Source organism: Artibeus jamaicensis, unplaced genomic scaffold (assembly GCF_021234435.1).
Source record: "Artibeus jamaicensis isolate MK-2021 breed Jamaican fruit bat unplaced genomic scaffold, CSHL_Jam_final contig_469, whole genome shotgun sequence".
NCBI lineage: Eukaryota > Metazoa > Chordata > Mammalia > Chiroptera > Phyllostomidae > Artibeus > Artibeus jamaicensis.
In genome coordinates, this window is record NW_026521847.1 from 2734312 (window position 1) to 2740858 (window position 6547).

The window sequence follows — 6547 nt, forward strand, 5'->3', positions numbered from 1 at the left end:
TCTCCTTCTGGCATCCGTATAATTCAGATCTTGGCACATTTGGAGATGTCCTGGAATGTTCTTATTCTCTCATGTTTTTAATTTTTGTTTCTACTTTATGTTCTGGTTGACTGTTTATTTATTCCTTCTGTTCCAATTTATTGATTTGAACCTCATCTTCCTTCCCTTCACTGTTGTTTCCCTGTGGATTTTTCCTTCTTTTAAGGTTTTTTTTAAAAAGCTTTTAGTCATTTTTAGACAGGAAGAGAAGGAGAAAGAATGGGAGGGAAACATCAATATGTGGGTGCCTCTTGTGTTCCACCCACCAGGAGCCTAGCAACACAGGCATGTGCCCTAACTGGGAATTGAACCCTTGACCCTTTCGCTTGTAGGCTGGCTGTCAATCCACTGAGCCACACCAGCCAGGGCCCTATAGATTTTTCTTTATTTCACTTAGTATTGTCTTCATTTCTTCCCTTATGATCTTGCCATATTCAATCAGATCTCTAAGCATCCTAATCACCAGTGTTTTAAACTCTGCATCTGATAAGTTGGCTGTCTCCATTTCACCTAGTTCCTTTACTGGGGTTTTGTTCTGTTCTTTTATTTGAGCCATATTTCTGTCTCCTTAATTTGGTAGCGTCCATGCATTCGTCTCTGTGTATTAGATAGAGCTGCTTTGACTCCCTGCATTGGTACACCTCTTAAGTTGTATTGGGCAGATCTTTAATCATTAGGATTGGGCAGTCCTCTTCAGTGGTTTGCGGCCTTGTATGTGGGGGAGGGGTCAGAAAGGGGGCAATGATGGTGCCTGACTGCTAGAGGCTTATTTGGCACTCGCCCTGCTTCCAGTTGCTTATGCAAATGGCACCACTCTAGCTGTTCCCCTGGTGGTGATTCCAAGGGGGTGTGGGTTTGCATATGTTCTAGGACCCTGCAGGCCCTTTAAATGGACTCTCCTGAGAGACCCACAGTTTCTTCCACCAGCTGAATCCCTATTGGTGTTTTATAGGCAATAATTTTGAGGATTTATTTTCCCCGCTCTGGAACCCTGGGCTGCGTGGTCTGGCCTGTGTCTAGCTCCCTAGTATCCCTAATGTGGGGCAAACTGTTCCGTGGGCTACCTGCCACAACCCCATGTCCTCTCTGCCCCAGTTCCCCATCTCCTCCCCTCCTACTCATTGGATGAATATGCTTTCTTTAAATCCTTGGTTGTCAGACTTACATACAGTTCAATTTTCTGGCAGTTTTGGGGTTGTTTTTTTTTGTTTTGAAGTTAGTTGTAATCCTTCTTATGGTTGTGCAAGGAGATGAAGGTTGTCTGCCTACATCTCCACCTTGACTTGAAGTCTTGAATGTTTCTTGAGTTGACAGAACCACCAGAGGAGACAGTAGAAAATAATCATCTCTTGTTGATACCTTGCATGAATGCACTACAGCACCAGGAATGGGAGGATGGTCATGCTGGAATCCCACCACTACCATTACTGCAAAACAAAATTTATTTTAGACTGTAATAAAGTATTTAAGCAAAAAGAAACTGCAGCCAGGAGATAAGAGATCCAGGTAGCAACCTAACTTTGTGTTCCACTGAGAAAAAGGAAAGGCCACATTTTTTATAATAAAGGCTCTCTCTCAGATTCTCAATTAGGTCCATTTTATGTAAATGAGGCTTTCAAATTGTGCGGTTCTGATTGGACAGGGAAGATCTCAGTTCATTGGTCAAAAGATGAAACCAAGTTTTCCTTGCAGTGGTCAACTCAAATTGCATAAATAACAGTGGCACAGTGTGGGAGGTTTCAATGTGAAGTTTTTCCTGATATATACAGTAATGAGAAACTCCTGTCAGCAAATGACTGTTATGCTCTTATTATTCATAGTATATGGGCCCTTGAATGACCATGGGGAGTATATCTCAGCAGATAAATTCCTTTTCAGAGTTCACATAAAATGAATCTTTTTTTCCTCGGTATCCACAAAAAAATGTGACTTTCTAAAGCATCTAAAGGACTTGCCAATTCCTGCTATTTAACAAGATATTAGCCATGTAATGGATCAGTGTGATGATCTACAGAATGTCAGGAAGATGAAGTTCCCTGCAAGCAAGATTATGGCAGAGAGGATAGATGACATAAATCTGAGGCTTGGCAAATGAAGATGTATTTTTATCTCTGAAATACCTTTTTTCTGACTGATTCAGTTGCCATTTTAATTACTGCAATGTGAGGACGAACTACATTGAGGTTGCAAAATAATATGAGCTCTTACAAAAAAATCTTAAATCTCTAGACTCAGAGAAGGAAACAAGATTGTTTTAAAATAATGTTAAAGAAACAAATTGTGGCAAAATCATTCAATATGTCTTTAGTATTCATTCAATATGTATTTACTAGCATAGTAGTCTGTGCAGTAAAGAAAAAGAATGAACTGTAGTTGCATATAACCAAAGAGATGAATTTCTGGAACATAATGTTAAACAAAAGAAACAGACACAAAAGAATACATACTATATAAGTCCATTTCTATGATATTCAAGAATAAGCAAAGCTGACTCTGGCCAAGATGGAGATGTAGGTGGAAACACTGTGCCTCCTCACACAACCAAAATTTATGACAGCAAAGATTTAGAAACAGCCCTGGCTGGTGTAGCTCAGCGGATTGAGCCAGGCCTACAAACCATACAACCACAGGTCGATTCCCAGTCAGGGCACATGCCTGGGTTGCAGGCCAGTTCCCAGCAGGGGACATATAAGAGGCAACCATTGATACTTCTCTTCCTCTCTCCTTCCCTTCTCCTCTAAACGTAAATAAATAAAATCTTTAAAAAAAGATTTGGAAACAAACAAAAAAAAATAACCAGAACTGACAGAAAATTGAACTGCATGGAAGTCCGACAACCATTCATCCAGACCAGTAAGAAGGGTAGAGTCGGGTAGAGAGAGGTCGCTACGGGAAAAGGCGGTGGCTGGCAGACCTGGGCGCAGGGAGGAAATGAGCAGACCCATTGAGGTGTGCAAGGCAGTTGGGTGACCGTGATCACACATTCTTGCGCAGATAAACCAGGCAAAAATGGTCAGCGAGACAGACCGTGTAATCCAGGGCCCCAGCAATGGGAAATAAAGCCTAAAAGCACCGGTTGAAAAGGTGACAGGAGAGACTCCCAGCCTCATAGGAGAGTTAGTTGGAGAGACCCACAGGGTCCTAGAACATACACAAGCCCACCCACCTGGGAACCAGCACCAGAAGGGCCCAATTTGTTTGTGGGAAGAGGCAGAGGGAACTGAAATCCGAGAGAGAGCAGAACAAGTGCCATTGTTCCCTCTCTGACCCTGCTCCCACATACAGCATCACCCCCAGTGACTGGGTCACCCGGCCCTGGTGAACACCTAAGGCTCCTCCCCTCATACCTAACAGGCACAACCTGACCAAAAAATTATGGCTCAAACAGAAGAACAAATCAAAGCCCCAGAGCCAATACTTTTAAGCGACCAAGAGATAGCCAACCTATCAGATGCACAGTTCAAAACACTGGCGATCAGGATGCTCACAGAACTGGTTGATTTTGGTTGCAAATTAGATGAAAAAATAAAGGCTACACTAAGTGAAATGAAGGAAAGTGCACAGGGAACCAATAGTGATGGAAAGAAAACTGGGACTCAAATCAATGGAGTGGACCAGAAGGAAGGAAGAAACAACCAAACAGAAAAGAGTGAAGAAACAAGAATTCAAAAAAAATGAGGAGAGGCTTAGGAACCTCCAGGAAATCTTTAAACGTTCCAACATCTGAATTGTAGGGGTACCAGAAGGGGAAGAGGAACAGCCACAAGTGGAAAACTTATTTGAACAAATAATAAAGGAGAACTTCCCCAATCTGGCAAAGGCGATAGACTTCCAGGAAATCCAGGAAGCTCAGAGAGTCCCAAACAAGGGGGACCCAAAGAGGAACACACCAAGGCACATCATAATTATATTAGCCAAAATTAAAATGAAGGACAGAATCCTAGAAGCAGCAAGAGATAAGGGGATAAGGGGACAGTTACCTACAAAGGAGTTCCCATCAGACTGTCAGCTGATTTCTCAAAAGAGACCTTGTCAACCTGGAAAGTAAAATAGGTGAAATCTGTATCACCCAACAATATCTCCTGTGAATCCTATTTCATACTCAGACTGGCAAATGTCTTTAGTGCTTCAATTCATTGCTTCTCAAAAGTGCAAATCAAAAAGAATGTGTGTTTCTGCTGTGCAGGCTAATTTCACCCTTATCACGACATCCTAATATTTACTAATGAAGCTCACAGCTATTAGCATTTTTTACATGCTAATCCTATAACAGCTTTATGTGTATAAACTTAGTTAAATCTCATAATGACCTTGAATTAAATACCACTACAAAACCCATTTTACAGATGATAAAACAACTCAATGACATATTCACTTGCCCTAGGTTCATAAATATTCAGTGTCATGGCTGGAATCTGGATCCATGCAGTGTGATTCCAAAGTGCTTGCTTTCTTCCTTCCTTCCTTTCTCTTTTTTTCTTTTCTTTCTTTTTTAAAGATTTGATTTATTTATTTTTAGAGAGAAGGATGGTAGAAAGAGAGTGAGAAAAACATTGATGTGCAAGAGATACGTCAGTTGCTTCTCACATGCCCCCCACTGGGGACTTGACCCGAAACACAGGCATGTGCCCTGACTGAGAATTGAATCAGTGACCTTTTGATTCCCATACTGGCGCTCAATCCACTGAGCCACACCAGCCAGAGCCAGAGTGCACTTTCTCGATAATTACCATATTCTTTTTTAAAATTGAGATATAGTTGACAGAACATTGTGTAAGTTTAAGTTACAGTGCACTGAGCTGCTACATGCATATGTTGTAATATTATTAATCACTACAGAGTTAGCTAACACCTCCATCATGTCCTGTAATTACCATTTCTTTTTGTGACGAGAACAATAAGATCTAATCTCTTACCATATATTTTTAACCATTCAAGGTAAGAAATGATGGAAACATGTGCATTAGGGAGGCAGATGATGTGTTTTGAGCTAGTTTTGGTAAACAGTGCTACAGCTACATTATAGCAGATTGGGATGACATTTCAGAACCATGTAGAGAACTTGGGCCAGCTAGTTTTTCTGCAGTTCACCTTTCCCACCTGTATTATTTTCCCAGTGCTTGTTGGCTTTTCTCTTCACTTATTCATTAAGGCTATAGATAATTATATCCCTACTGTGTACAACAAGACTTATTATGTGTAGATGAGAATATAAATAACACAGTGTCTCCTAAATAAGACGTATATTGCCCTTAGTTTCTTCCTCCAGTTCATAATTTGATTCTGTTTACCTTTACATCATTTGCTTGCTGATGTGAGGTGAGCCCAAAGTGACTTTTTAAAAATCCCAACCTTTGCCTTTTGGTATTAAGCAACAGTAGCAGCATTTAGGTCCTACTCCTCAATAAAATGCCTTTTTGACAACACAAAGCAAGGTTTCTGCTTTAATTTGGGAGTGTTTCAAGTCCAACTTAGTGCCATCATTTACCTCCCCATAGCTCGACAATCAGGGACCAATAGCCATTGGCTGTTCATTATCTGTAGGCTGTTCAATGACAACGTAGTACTGCATTTGGAGCAATAGTTAAGGCCCTTTTTCACATGCCATGTTTTAAGACTTTCAGCTGGAAAGACCTTCACTACTTGAAATTTATTCTGATTATTATAAATCAGGATTCAGTCTTATTCAGAAACAAATAAAAAAACTGGCCTCTGTCTATTGCTTCCTATATTCCTCACTTTCAGCCATATGAATTTTCTAATTTGTAGATTTTCAGGTAGATGGGTTGGAAACTGGAAAATGTGGCCTCAACAGCAGATAAAGCATGTCAAGACTGAGAGGAATTATGAAGACTGCTATAGAAATAACTTTTTTAAAAAAAATGAAGTCACTTGTACAAAGCACTAGTTTCTTCCTTTCTCTCTGGTTTTTTACCAGGTTCTCTTTGAGAGGCCCAGGTCCAAGAGGAACCAGTCAAACAGATTCCTCAGGTTTTGTAGCCTACAATTATGTAAAAGTCTGTAGTAGTAGATATTACACTTGAGTACATATTGCATTTTTATACTACTTTTCTTTGCTCGCTGAGGACAAACCTGTTAAGGATTCCTTTGTGCATAAACAGAATAGCAAAACATAAAACAGTATGTGGGCTCAAGTGTTGTTAATAAGACTGGTTTTGCTTTAAAACAAGAAAGACTTTTAGTGCAAGAAAAACTTTCTAAAAATAGAAATGCTAAGTCATCAATTCAAATCAAATAACAAGTACGTGGAATTAAAATAATTTATTCTTAATTTTTAAAATGTTTTTTTATTGTTCTTTTTTAGGTCTTTGCCTTGCTGGCGCTGAGGAATATGCTTAGTCACTTTACTGAATAATCCTGTACCGTGGGTAATCCCACTGAAGTCATCTCCAGCCTAGGAGTTCTGAGGGTCAAGGCAAAAATTCGGACTACTGACAGTCCCCGAAAAATGAATGCAGATTGCCCTTCCTGGGCCATGAGGAAGCTG